The sequence below is a fragment of the Maylandia zebra genome, linkage group LG1 (assembly GCF_041146795.1).
Source record: "Maylandia zebra isolate NMK-2024a linkage group LG1, Mzebra_GT3a, whole genome shotgun sequence".
Classification (NCBI taxonomy): domain Eukaryota; kingdom Metazoa; phylum Chordata; class Actinopteri; order Cichliformes; family Cichlidae; genus Maylandia; species Maylandia zebra.
The window spans coordinates 44,795,645-44,810,955 of NC_135167.1; positions in this window are offsets into that span (position 1 = coordinate 44,795,645).

The window sequence follows — 15,311 nt, forward strand, 5'->3', positions numbered from 1 at the left end:
TGCAGTTGCAGGTTCATCACGTTCAGATGGCTTGTGATGTCGCACAGAAACGCCATTTCACACATAAATGTTTCATCTCAAAGCTCTGTTGTGTCTTTCCTTTTGCTTTCCATGAACAGACAGATCTCCTGACGAAGCTCGAAACATCTTTGCAGCACCTTTCCCTGGCTTAGCCATCGCACATCTGTGTGATAGGGCAAGTCACCATGCTCTGTATCTAACGCTCCCAGAAATGCCCTGAACTGGCGGTGATTTAAACTTCTGATGAAGTTAACTGCGCGCGTTATGATGGTCATTACATGTCACATAATGACTCCTGGTGTATTATGCAGTGATAAGCTGTCAGCTCCTCTGTGACATTTTCCATCTGCAAATTCGTAGCCAGTGCACTGACACTGAGCCATTGACCTCTCAGGTTATGTCTACCACTGGTTCGGAGACCGCATCACATAATGAGCCACATACAGTGGGGCAAAAAAATATTTAGTCAGCTACCGATTGTGCAAGTTCCCCCACCTAAAATGATGACAGAGGTCAGTAATTTGCACCAGAGGTACACTTCAACTGTGAGAGACAGAATGTGAAAAAAAATCCATGAATCCACATGGTAGGATTTGTAAAGAATTTATTGGTAAATCAGGGTGGAAAATAAGTATTTGGTCAATAACAAAAATACAACTCAATACTTTGTAACATAACCTTTGTTGGCAATAACAGAGGTCAAACGTTTACTATAGGTCTTTACCAGGTTTGCACACACAGTAGCTGGTATTTTGGCCCATTCCTCCATGCAGATCTTCTCGAGAGCAGTGATGTTTTGGGGCTGTCGCCGAGCAACACGGACTTTCAACTCCCGCCACAGATTTTCTATGGGGTTGAGGTCTGGAGACTGGCTAGGCCACTCCAGGACTTTCAAATGCTTCTTACGGAGCCACTCCTTTGTTGCCCGGGCGGTGTGTTTTGGATCATTGTCATGTTGGAAGACCCAGCCTCGTTTCATCTTCAAAGTTCTCACTGATGGAAGGAGGTTTTGGCTCAAAATCTCACGATACATGGCCCCATTCATTCTGTCCTTAACACGGATCAGTCGTCCTGTCCCCTTGGCAGAAAAACAGCCCCATAGCATGATGTTTCCACCCCCATGCTTCACAGTAGGTATGGTGTTCTTGGGATGCAACTCAGTATTCTTCTTCCTCCAAACACGACGAGTTGAGTTTATACCAAAAAGTTCTACTTTGGTTTCATCTGACCACATGACATTCTCCCAATCCTCTGCTGTATCATCCATGTGCTCTCTGGCAAACTTCAGACGGGCCTGGACATGCACTGGCTTCAGCAGCGGAACACGTCTGGCACTGCGGGATTTGATTCCCTGCCGTTGTAGTGTGTTACTGATGGTGACCTTTGTTACTTTGGTCCCAGCTCTCTGCAGGTCATTCACCAGGTCCCCCCGTGTGGTTCTGGGATCTTTGCTCACCGTTCTCATCATCATTTTGACCCCACGGGATGAGATCTTGCGTGGAGCCCCAGATCGAGGGAGATTATCAGTGGTCTTGTATGTCTTCCATTTTCTGATGATTGCTCCCACAGTTGATTTTTTCACACCAAGCTGCTTGCCTATTGTAGATTCACTCTTCCCAGTCTGGTGCAGGTCTACAATACTTTTCCTGGTGTCCTTCGAAAGCTCTTTGGTCTTGGCCATGGCGGAGTTTGGAGTCTGACTGTTTGAGGCTGTGGACAGGTGTCTTTTATACAGATGATGAGTTCAAACAGGTGCCATTCATACAGGTAACGAGTGGGGGACAGAAAAGCTTCTTACAGAAGACGTTACAGATCTGTGAGAGCCAGAGATTTTCCTTGTTTGAGGTGACCAAATACTTATTTTCCACCCTGATTTACGAATAAATTCTTTACAAATCCTACCATGTGGATTCATGGATTTTTTTTTCACATTCTGTCTCTCACAGTTGAAGTGTACCTCTGGTGCAAATTACTGACCTCTGTCATCATTTTAAGTGGGGGAACTTGCACAATCAGTGGCTGACTAAATACTTTTTTGCCCCACTGTATGATTGACTCCGAGCCAGAGCCCACTGAAAGCAAAAGGTCGAAAGGTTATACATTTGGAAGAGAGTGGCTTGACCAGTTTCACTGGCTAAGATACAGTAAAGCTGACAACATGATGCACTGTATTTACTGTCATGATGTGGAAAGACCCTGGCCGGCAATACTGCATTTGTGACTGGTGCTAATACTTTTCGAATTGAAACACTGAAAAAGTACAGTGTAACCAGAAAACACATTATGCTGTGATAAATGCATTGCCCAAGTGTCCCCTCTCCCCACTGCTGTTCAGTGGTAGGCAGCAGTAAACAGGCTGTCAGAGGAGGCCGAGATGATGATTAGGTTTAACATTGCCTACAATATTGCCAATAAGTGCCAAAGCACTTTAAGCACAAGCACTTTTCAGTAACTTATCTTTCTTGTAGAATGGTGCTCCAAATCAATACTGTCTGTATGGACAGCAATTCCCCCCACTCCCAAAAAGTGCACATGTAAAACTGCGGTGTTAAACGATGTTAAACTTTTGCGCTGGTGCACCTAAGAAAACAACGTTAGGCGCACCAGTGCAACCGTGGCAAATAGTTAGTCTAGAGCCCTCCCTCTAAGTCTAGTATGTAGGGGAAGGAGCTGGAGCCTATCCCAGCTGTCTTGGGTTTAAGTGGGTTACACCCTAGACTACCCTGTAGGTATTTAAAATCACAATACTGTTGTGTTGGTCTTCATAAAAATGTTTTCAGAATTCTCAGAACCTTTATTAGGCTTGCCTTATGAGTTAATAGTTCGTAGTTGTACATCCTTAGATCTTTCGACAGTCCTGTCTTGCTTTTTTGTTAATATTTAAAACAAACAAAAAACCCTTTGGTTTTTCATTTTAAAGTTTGGGGACCTTGGCTATTTTTGACAAAAATAAAACTGTTATTGTAATGTATTCTGTCCCTCGGATGATTTCTGAGATATGTTATGAGTTAGTTATAGGACGGGTCATAGTCATTTGTGCTGTAAGTAATTGAATAGATCTGTCAACGAACGTGTTTATTCCTGGGATGCTCCTGGCAAAAGCTTGCCATCTAGTGGGTCAACAGCAGAAGATCCCAGAAGTTCATATTAAGGCAGTTTTTGCTCCTAGCACTCAGCAGGGAGGTCCGGTGTTTCGTGCTTCTGATGGTTCCTGCTTCTGTTTCACTTGAGATGGCATAATCTGGCGGAATGATTTATTGTACAGCTTATTAGTACCTTGTCCAGTGAAGTGATGACCTTCTTTTGTGTTTATGGAGTTTGTTACATTTACTGGTGTAAGTTAGCTGTTCATGCTTTGTTTTGCCTGTTAGCATGGAAAAAACACGCCATACGGCATATGGGATTTGCTACACTACTTGCCATGCTTTTTTATTCTTATGTTGTGACCTCGTATTGTTTGTTTTTTTTACATATGGTAGCAGTATTGAATGTAGCATTTATGTATTTTTTATGTACACTAAATGGACCTTACTCTTGGTCTCCTGAGTGGTCACTGAAGCCATTTATGTTTAGCTTGGTGCACAAGCTGAATAGAAGCATTCAGCTGAGGGAAGAAGAGTAAAAAGATTGTCCTCACATCAAGCAGATTGCCAAGATCCATAGACACTCCCCTCCAGCAACAGCAGACATGTCCAACCAAGGAGACACCTTGTGGTTTTCCCAACTGGAAGTTAGGGCAGAGTGCAGATCATGCCGGTCAGGTGGCTCAGCAGCGAGCCTAAGTGGAGCACAAGCACGAGCCAATGGTGAAGCTGCTTGAGCCAGAGGAGAATGCGCTAAAAACCAAATAGACAAGGAGGCCGAAAAGGCCCGAATGGAGGCAGCAAAGCAGCGCTCTCAGCAGGAAGGGTGCTAGAGGATGCGGTTCAGGACTAAGTGGAGTCTGTGAAGCCCGCCAGACTTTCCTGCCATTATAGCCATGGGCATCGGTCGCACGCGTATGTAGATACCCACTTCTACAACGACACTAATACGGAAGACGGACAACGCAAGGCCAGACATATCAACAGCGGCTGCATATTCACATGAGTACCCCGCTAGCTCTCCGCTTGTGTGGCAGCCCAAATTTCCAGCTCCCCATTGGCCCAACCACGTTGAAGCGGCCACACTACAGCGACAAGGGGAGGTATCAGACCTCTCTGCCCTCCTCTCACGTCATGGCCTACTGATACCAGGACTGACAGTGTTTGATAATTAGCCTGAGACTCATATATCATGGAGATCTATGTTCCACAGTGCCACTGAAGATTTTTATATCTAAAATGCAGTGAAGAGCTTGATTTACTCACAAAGTGGCTTGGCGGTGAGTCTCTCCAGCCTTCTCTGAGAATTAGGGCTGTTCATAATAATCTAGAAGCGGGTCTTCAGCGTTTATGGCAAAGGCTACACAGGTATTATGGCTCATCTAAAGTAATTAAAGCTTCTATGTTCAAATGCCTACAGAGCTTTCCCAGAGTTGCTCCGAGAGACAGCTCTTTCAGGAGCTTGCAGATCTCCTTTTAGAACTCGGGAGCAATAAAAAATCGATGGATATCTGCCAGCCTCAGACTTTTCGACAGTCCAAGAGGAATAAACCCAAATGTGGAAAAGTTTCCTCATGCTTTGCAGTAGTCATGGATTAAACAAGGGTTCAAGTATAAGAAAGAACACAGAGGACACTATCAGCCTGGTTCTGCTGGAGGTTCCTTCCTGTTAAAAGGAGTTTTTTCTTCCCACTCTCGCCAAAGTGCTTGCTCACAGGGGGTCATTGTTGGGTTTTTCTCTGTATTTCTTATTGTAGGGTCTACCTTATAATATACAGCACCTCGAGGTGACTGTTGTTGTGATTTGGTGCTCTATAAATAAAATTGAATTGAATTGAATTGTCGTCAAGGAGCTTGACTCCTCCTCCAATTTGACATGCCAGAATCCACTCTTCACGTTGCAGACAGTGAACACTTTAGTCTTCGACAGATCAGGCAAAATGTCCTCAATGGTAGGCAATGGAAAATGGCTCCGTTGTAGAGCTTTATTTGAGGGTTTTGGATCTTGCCCAGCAGTGGTACTTCACACTCTTTGTCAACCACTTGAAACTCCAACCAATAGTTTCTGATTTCTCGGGTTGCGTATCTTAACTTTGCACTTTTCCAACAGCTTTATCTTACTTTTGTTGGACATCCTCAACACTGTCTGTGTGTCCTTTAACTGTGTGTGCAGGCTTAGCATGTGAATTGCCATTACATTACAGTCCATCTAAAAATTTACAATCTCTTTGCCAATCAGCATGCCTGCAAAGACTTTAGTGGCTCTCACTTTCTCTGTGTTTATTGTATTCTGTGTGTCTGCCTCTGTAACACAGAGGAGGTCCTCGTACTCATCACTCTCACATACTGTCACGCTGTTCTTCTCTTCTGCTCTGAATGGGCCTTGCATTTAACTGCAAAGTGGGTTTCTCTGCCACACTTTTTGAATTTTTTGTCTGTATGCCAGAAATTTTTCTTTCTTCTTTTCATGTGTTCTGCCCCAAAACTTTCAGTCCACTGTGTCGCCGATCTGTTTCTGGCACACAGCTCCCCACCCTGCATGTATGTCTTCCACTGCAGCTCCTGAAATGACTTTGCTGTGCTCCCGCAAAAGCTCTGCAGCTCTCCGGTGCTGTATGCACGCATCCAGCATCGTGTTTTTCTCACGTAGCATCCTCTCCCTCAAGCTCGGGTTGTTAAATCCACATAAAATCCTGTCACAATTCAGTGAGTCCCTTGATACTCCAGAATCGCAAGTTTTTGGTCAGCAGCTTCAACTCCGTCACATAACTGTCGATTGTCTCACTGCCGCCTTGGTTTCTCATGAAGAACCGATAACGCTCCCCAGTTTCATTAACTGTGGGATTGCAGTGATCATCAAACTCCTTAATAATGTCCTTAACTGTCCACTGATCTCTTGCCATGTCGATCATTAGCGTGTCTAGCAGCTCCCTGCCACTCCTACCGACGAGGTAACTGAACAGGCTTACTTTTTTCTGTTCGCCATCTGGGTCCCCGGTCAGCTCCACATAGAACATAAACTCTTCCCTCAAGGTCTTCCATGTCCTCGACAGGTTACTGGAGTCCAATACCAGCATCGGCAGTGCTTTAAGGCCCTCCATTCTTTGCAGCAGTGCTAACTCGATTAGCCACTAGTTGCTCACTGTACCGACAGTCTTCTCCGAGAGGTTCACTCTCCCCGCTCAGCTTGCTCCGCTACACTGCTGCCACCATGTTATATTCTGGTCTCATTTATGACAGACTCCAGAATATCTGTTTCCTACCCAATGGGGTAGTAAGATTTATTAACAAGTCACGTGACTCCAATTGACTCTGCTGCGATACACAACAACATACAGCACAACGTTCTGGCCCACACACTCATTTCCTTGTGTCACACTCTAAAACGTCCGTGTAGCAACACAGCCTACTGTGGAACACAACTCAGCCTGTTTACAATAATTCACATTATTACAAAACTCACAGCCGCTAATGGTCTCAGTGATGTTGGTTTTCTCTTTGGGAAAGTCAGCCTGGCTCCAAAACCAGACATCACCATTCCCAGATTCCCACATAGCAATATTGGTATGGCCTGGATCTGGTCCACACAATGTGCTTACACATGGCCCACATACCGTAAAAGAATGACAGCCCTTTGGTGCCACGGGCCATGTGTAAGTTGTGTGCAGCCATGGGCCAGTTGCAGACACACTGGTGGTCCTGTGCTGGCCCAGAACAGATTCAGCTCCAGCCCCAGATGTCAGCCTAATGTGTACCTTAATCAAGCCATGCAATAACAACATGTGCCAGAACATAATAGGGCAAAAGAAAGATGGACTTAGTGCTTTTCTATTCTCCCGGATTTCTCAAAGTGCTCTATACAACATGCCACATTCACCCATTCATATACATTCACACTCTTGACATGCAGACTGAAGGAACTGAAGGATCAAAACAGTAACCTTCCGATCAGTAGGGAACCTGCTCTGTCTCCTGAGCTACAGCCACCCTGTAGGAAGCATGAGTAAACCCTCACTGGGTTTTGGATAAAGTGTACACTCACAAACCTGTCAAACCTGCATTTGAAAGGTTGGCTACTATAGCAATACAGTATAGCAACATGGCATTTAGGTCTTCTAACTAAAATAGGAAAATAGGAATATAAACAGGGCCATCATTGCCAGACCTGGTACACATCTGGTTGACATACACCCTGCCATGACACCAGTCAGTCAAAAGTGCCAGCTTGATGCCGGATCTGGACCAGACCTGTTTTCCATGAACCTGGGCCACACAAACCAAACCACAACTGAGCCATCTATAAACAGTGCCATCTACGCTAGGCCTGGCCCATATCTGGATGACATACCACTTACCATGCCACAGTAGTGGCTGAAATGGTCCAGCAGGAGCTTGACTCTGCAATAGATGAAGTGAACTTCTACACAAACTCTAAGGTAGTCCTTGGATACATTTTTGATGAAAAGAGACTTTTATGTGTATGTGCATAACCATAGACCCAGCAATGGCATTATGTGCCCACACAGCTAAACCCAGCTGTCCATGTCACACGAGCATTGCCCTCTTAACACCTGTGTCATTCTACATAGCTCAGTGGACCCGCCTTCCTTAGTGACTCAGGCTGAGGCCAACTACAGAAAGAACACTTCGACCTTGTTAGCCCTGAAAATGATACTGAGCTGCGTCCAGTTTCTGTAAAGAGGACTGTACCAAAATCCATCCTGAGATGTGTGCAAATACTAAGTCATGTTTTGCTTGGGATCATACTACTAACTTTATTTATCGAGCTTTTCCAAGTGCCTGGTTATACTTTACTTGCTTTTGTCTGGCTGTAACTGATAGTTGGTTCAGCAGTTAATAATACCTGGTTTTTTTTTTTTTTTTTTTTTTTTTTTCCTAACTTTATTGTCATTGTCATGAGAACAACGAAATTAAGAATGGTCCCCGATCATTGCATCATCCCTAGCAATATCAAAATATAAATAAAACAATAAAATTCAATAAATAAAATAGATAGAATACTTAAAATACTAATAAGATGTAACAGTAAAACATTCACATACATTCCCACACACATGCTTCAGACCGTGCATAGATTAACACAAGAGTGGCGTGATGGACATTTTTTTGTAGTATTCAGATGTGTTATTGCAGTTGGATAACAGCTGTGTTTGAGTCTATTAGTCCTTGCTCTGATTGCCCTGTACCGTCTGCCTGAGGGCAACAGTTCGAACAGGGAGTGGCCAGGATGTGAGGTGTCTTTTATGATGTTTTGGGCCTTTTTAAAACAGTGGGCGTTGTGTAGAACTTCCAGTGTGGGGAGAGGGCAGCCAGTGATCTTTTGGGCGGTGTTAATGATCCCTTGGAGTGCTTTCCTCTGAGCCCCTGTGCAGCTAGTGTACCAGATGCATATGCAGTAAGTTAGAACACTCTCAATGGTGGCTCTGTAGAAGGACACCAGCAGTCTCTGTGTGATGTTATTCCTCCTGAGAATTCTCAGGAAGTACAGTCTCTGTTGGGCCTTTTTCAGCAGCTCGGAGGTGTTCACACTCCAGGAAAGGTTCTCCTCTATATTGACTCCCAGGAAGCGGAAGCTTGCCACCCTTTCTACACAGTCCCCATTTATGAATAGTGGTTGGATCTCTGCCTTTTTCCTTCTGAAGTCTATTATGAGTTCTTTGGTTTTTGAAGTGTTGAGGAGGAGGTTATTGGCCTTACACCATGACGTCAGCTGCTCCACCTCGTCTCTGTACGTAGACTCGTCTCCCTTGGAAATGAGCCCCACCACTGTGGTGTCATCTGCAAATTTCACAAAGATGTTGCTGTGGTGGCGAGGAGTGCAGTCGTGTGTGTAGAGAGAGTAGAGCAGTGGACTGAGCACACAGCCCTGGGGTGAGCCAGTGCTGAGACTCAGGGCTGAGGATGTGTGATGGCCAACTCTGACTCTCTGTCTACGGCCCGAGAGGAAGCTGTTGATCCACATGCAGGTGCTGTATGGAAGCCCCAGGTCTTGTAGCTTGGCCACCAGTTTGTGTGGAAGGATGGTGTTAAAAGCTGAGCAGTAATCCACGAAGAGCATCCGCACATAGCTACCATGCTCTTCCAGGTGAGTTAATGCAGCATGGAGTGCTGTGGCTACAGCGTCTTCCGTGGATCGGTTTGCTCTGTAGGCAAACTGGTGTGGATCCAGGCTGCGGGGCAGGGCTGCTGTGATGTGTCTGCGGACCAGCTTCTCAAAGCATTTCATTACCACTGGGGTGAGTGCCACCGGTCTGTAGTCATTCAGGCCGGTGATGTGGGGCTTCTTAGGCAAGGGGACTATGGTGGAGGACTTCAGGCAGAGTGGGACAGTCGCCTGTGCGAGGGATTTGTTGAAAATCCTGGTGAAGATCCCAGCCAGCTGTCCTGCACAATGCCTCAATATTCGACCTGGCACACCATCAGGACCCGCCGCCTTCCTCGGGTTAACAGCCTGCAGCATGCGCCTCACCTCGTGCTCTTCCAGGGTGAGGGTGGTGCTGCTATGGGTGGCGTGTTGCTGCTGTGGCTCCAATACCTCCGGTACCCTGGTCTCAAAGCGGGCAAAGAAGATATTCAGCTCCTCTGCCAGCTCCAGGTCACCGTCCGCAGCTCCGAGATTGATCTTATAGTTGGTTAGGTGCTGGATGCCTTGCCACACCTGCCGGCTGGTATTACTCTTCAAATGGTCCTCGATCCTCCTCCTATAGTCCCCCTTTGCCTCTCTGATGCCTCTCTTCAGGTTGGATCGGGCTGTGGTGTAGTAATCCCTGTTGCCAGACCTGAACGCAATGTTCCTCTCCTGCAGCAGCTGCCTGACCTCCCGGGTCATCCAGGGCTTTTGGTTGGGATAAGCCCGGATCCGTTTGACTGCTGTAACAGTGTCTATGCAGTGTTTTATATAGCAGAGGACACCGTCTGTGAACATTTCCAAGTCCTGATGTTCAAAGATATCCCAGTTAGTCCTGTCAAAACAGTCCTGCAGCTGCTGAGAGGCACCCTCTGGCCATATGGTAATATTCTTTGTGATGGTAAGAGCAGTTTTCTTGAGGGGGGCATATGCAGGGATTAGAAACAGTGACAAGTGGTCAGACTGACCCAGATGTGGCAAAGGTCTGGCCCTGTAGCCCATTTTGATGTTGTGTAGCCCATTTTGATGGTTGAAGTGTACATATTTAAATGAGGATACAGAATTACAAATGACACGTAAAGTATTATATATAAGCTATTTTTAAAGTAAATAAACGAAAATAGCAGTTTATAGAATTTTATCATTGAATCAAGTTAAAAGAACAAATATGTCTTTATTCAGTGTTCCTGGTCATCTGTTCTTTTATACCTTGTTTTGAATGTCTACTATACTCTGGGGCTCTCCTCAGCTCTTCCCAGGAGGGTGGCACAGATGCCCCTCCGGTGGTCCTCCTTGGGCTCTCGCACTCTGGGGCCTCTGGATGTCTGGGGCCTGGATCTCCTCCATGCCTGCTTCATGCCCTGGGGGACGGGGCTATGGCTCCCCACACCCTCTAGCAGATCGTTACATGTTCTACTGTTATTTACTGTTAGCAAGATTAATGTGACGATGCTGTGTTTATTATGTTGCTCTCTTTTCTTGCTTGTTTTCTCTTTTTTCTTTTTCCTCCGGAAAAATCCAGGAGATTTTTCTTTTTAAGTGCCCTTTCTCACTGTCCCCTCTCCCCTCTGTTTTTCTTTTCCTTCCTCTCTTTCTTTCTCTCTGTCCTATCCCACAGCCATGTCTGTCACGTCTGTAACAACTGAAAATAAAATAAAATAACAACAACAGGTCGATCAAATGGACCGTTACGATTCGTTTGGTAAAGTAAATCCGTTGGGTGTCTTTGTTGGTGTTCAGACAGACATTTAAAAAAATTTGAGCTATCGGGTTCTTAGACATTAACAATGGCACACACAAATGCAAGAGCAAATCATCTCTGAATAGTTTGTTAAACATAACAATGAGGTCTTGTATTGAAATGGTCTCCATAGCCACCAGGTCTGACCACTTTTGGGATGTAGTGGAATGCAAGATTGGTATCATGGTTGTGCAGAAAGCTAGCTCAACTCTTGACTCAATTAAGAATCACCAGAAATTGGGGAAGGAAACTATGTAACGTAATGATGGATTATTACACATGATCCAAAGAATGCATGCTGGCCACTACCTTTAGTGTGGCCTGATGAACACAATGGAGACAGGTGGGTGATTAAAAGATTAATGTCGAGCCTCTTGGAGTCTTCATTAATGTCAAGCCAGAGGTGGGGACTCAGAATGAGTCCCACCCACATGTGTTTTTGGGGGATGAAAAAATTATCATAAATAAATTTATGATTAATTTTGATAAATAAACCTTCCTTGTTTAAACATGTGTCATGGTGTGTTCTCCCTTTGCTTGTGATTGTTTGAAACTTCTAAAAATAAAGATAAATAAGATAAAAACACATAACAACAGACTCTTCTGATAGGTTGTATGCATGTGCTGTGTAATTGCTATGTAATTGATCAGTGGACAGGTACATTTATATAGAATATATTATAGCTTATATGTATAGTCTGTTTCTTATGTATGTTTTTGACTTGGGGTAAAATAAAACATAAGACATAAGGTTATTCTATTTGGTTTTTATTTTCCAGATGTTGAATCCAGATTCGTCATTTTCACAAAAGTGTCTTATCTTATCTGATATGTCTCTGCAAATGCATACACATATCAATATCATCGTCAGACAACAGTGACATTATTTTAATTTTTAAATAACTCAAACAGGATTTAAGAGGAGCAGTGGTGACTGGACACTGGGAAAACTACAGTGCACTTTATAAATGAACCTGTTGCTTTAATGAGACTTTGGGCAATTTGCAGTTCAAATAAATAGATATAATGATGCACATTAATTGGATTGGTACCCGTGTACCAATCTCCTCAGATGACTAAATATCAACCTCTCAAAATAAGAATATATTCAGGAAACTCGCCTAGGTTAACTAGTGATAGTCACAGACAGTTGATGGTTATTGTGAAAAGCAAATCATCTTTAAATAATCAATCCCAGGTGTTATGGGAAATGTTATGGGTAAATATGGCCACTGCTCCTTTTAAATCCTGTTTGGCATCTTTAACCCAGATCAGACAACAAACAAACTCCAGCAGCTTTGTGCTGAGGAAACGAGGTACATTTGCTTTTTTTGTGCCGAATATTGAGAAAAATAAAACATCAACACAAACTATCTGTGAACGTTCTCAGTTCAGAGATAGTTATGCACCTTCTGCAAAAGGAAACTGTAATTTAAACTTTCCACGGTTACAATGAGTGTGCAGTGTTGTCGCAGATGCTTCCTCCTCCTGCTAAGTCAAAAAACATATTAAATTAACAAAGACAGAACCAAGAAAAAAACAAAAACAAGAAAAGACAAAGACAGACTATGCTAAAACACTTGATGCTACAGCACTAGTCAAATATTACTGTGTTATATTTGTTTAAGGCATATTTCTTTGTTATGGAATAAAATAAATTCTAAAATCATCATGAACAATAGGAGTGGAGATCTCTAGAATAACAATGAGGAAAAGGTTTTCCAGATAGTTAATTCTTGCGGTCTTGTGAGCATCGATGTAGTGACCTGTATTTAATTGCTGTTTCTGCAGTTACCTCATAGATGGGAATATTACCAGGCAAACTTGAGAAAGTTTTAAATATTTTATTGGTCAAGAGTAATAAGAATGGCGAACTGTGTTTAGATTATGTCACAAAATGTCAATGTTGAAATCTACAGTGTTTATTTCCTGGTTAGTCCGTAGTGGCTCCTGAAAAGCAAGTCTACCACAGGGTCACCAATTTGACTGAGAGCACAAAGCTCACCAGAACCGAGAAGAACACCTGACTCCGTCAGAGGTAGTAAAAGTACAGACATTCTCCACTTAAGCGGAAGAAGAGATATTTTTGTTAAAAACATACTCCAGTAAAGGTACTGATTTAGTATCTTTACTCAAAAGTGAAATAGTATAGTCCTTGAAGTGTAACTACTCAAAGTACGTAATCGTTCTCCATCTCTGACAGAAGTTAGCTCTCATTCTTTCCTCTCCCTGGAAATACAGCAGCTGGACCTTTATCTAGCAACACACTGTGCAACAAATTACACAGGAACTAGAGGTGGGCAGATTGATCCACATATAGACAGTATCGATACCAACACTGGTATCAGTATCAGACTGATGCTAATGCAATTGGATTGATACTTTTTTTCTATCCTCTGTTTTCAGTATGAATCCCACTGAACTGTGTTAAATACATTTTTAGTATATTTTTAAAAATATTTTTTAATGAAAAAATATAGCTCAAATTAGCACAAATGTAGCACAAACTACTCTATAGCACATTTAAACAACCGAAGCTGACCCAAAGTCTTTTAAAGACATGCAAATTTACATTAAAGGTGTCTAAAAAACACAGTATCAATTTATAAGAAAAGCTGAAAGGTATTATTTTACTGTGTTAGCGAATTATTGTGAATAGTAAAAATCACAACACTGCCGTTTGGTGTTCTTTAAAATATCTTCAGAATTGGCAAATGTAAGCTGATTTAGCTCATCAATCATGACACACTGCTCTGACTGTTGTGATATTTTGATACCATGGTAGCATTTACAGGATATTGTTTTGTAGTGATATTATACAGAAAAGAGTTACTCAATAAGGCCCATTTACTAGTTGTTTTTCTCTTTCTCTCTGACCCAAGAATTGATGTGTAAGACTCACAGGCTGATACCCCAAGGTCGAAAATACCACAGAGACGAGACCACTTCCTTATTCCCATCCTCCCTTCCTTATCTTTTAGAAAAGAGCTTGTTAAAAAGCCAGGTGGTTTGTTTCAGAATTCACTAATGAAAGAACTCTGTATTCTATGTCTAGGAGTGTATTTTGCTGGGATGATCATAAATTGTAACTGAAGAGATAAACTACACAAAGGATACTTCTTTGCTCACAAGGCAGGAAGACGCTTCCTTATTTGGTCTGTACCGGTTTGAACTGAGAACCTGCTGACACACGAACCTTTTTTTCCTCTATATAAGCTGTTTTGTACTGAATAAACCTTTGAGTTGGTTTGGGAAGGCAACCTGAAGCAGTCTGTGTTTCCTTGTTCTCCCAAGCTACTCCCGGCGCTGTAACTAACCCAGCTGAACGGCATACTTGAGCGTTACTTTGAATAATTAGGAATCTTATAAGGAAAGGACAAAACTCTGCTTATCGGTGCTCACGCCTTGGAGGGAAACCGGGACGGAGATTTTCTCTTCACTGACCTACACAAGCTCCCTTTATAGGTTAAAACAATCGGTATCACTAAATTAAGGAAAGTATTGGTATTGGCAATACTTTCCTTAATTTACTTTGTACCGGACTGATACCAAAATTTGTAGTATCACACAGCACTAACAGGAACAGTTTGTGTGTTTGTTGATGTTTTTTGAGCTGACAGAAATGTTGTAGAAACGTTATGTCACTGCTCCAGAAATGACCAAATGACGTGTTTTCTCTTGCAAATACCAGCTGTACATTTTGGGCATCTACTAAAATAAAAATAAAAGAATCCTAACATCAGATCCGTTTTTTTTTAATTCAATAGGTAGCATGAGTTGTGTACACATGTGTAATGTATTTATTATCGTTTAGTGTTTTAGTCATGTAGTAGGCTAACTATGAGTGTTTAACTGTATTTAGCTAATTAGACAGATCATATAAATCTCTGGATGTTTACAATGGCCATGAATACTAAAGGCAGGCAGTCTTCTCTGCAACCTTTTGCAACTGTTTCACGTTGATGATCTTTTTCTAGCCAGTCATTTGTGCTGAAAAATACAAATGTTAATTGAAAAAAATGCACAGTAAAATTACGAGGGGCAGTAAAAACACTGAACACAAAAGGCAAGTACGGACTTGCGTAATCAACTATTGTCGACACACTTGTGCCACACACTCCACCAGGCGTCATCTATCCATCACTGTTAGTAAAGCGCTTAAAAACAAACGAACAAACAGCTCTTATTATAATCTACGGGGTCACGCCCTCAGTTAGGACCACTCCTAAGCAAAGTGGAAGGATCAAAAACCGAAATGTGCATGCAACACCAGCCTCCCTCCGCGGGAGGCGCTATAAAAAACAAAGCAAACGTTGTC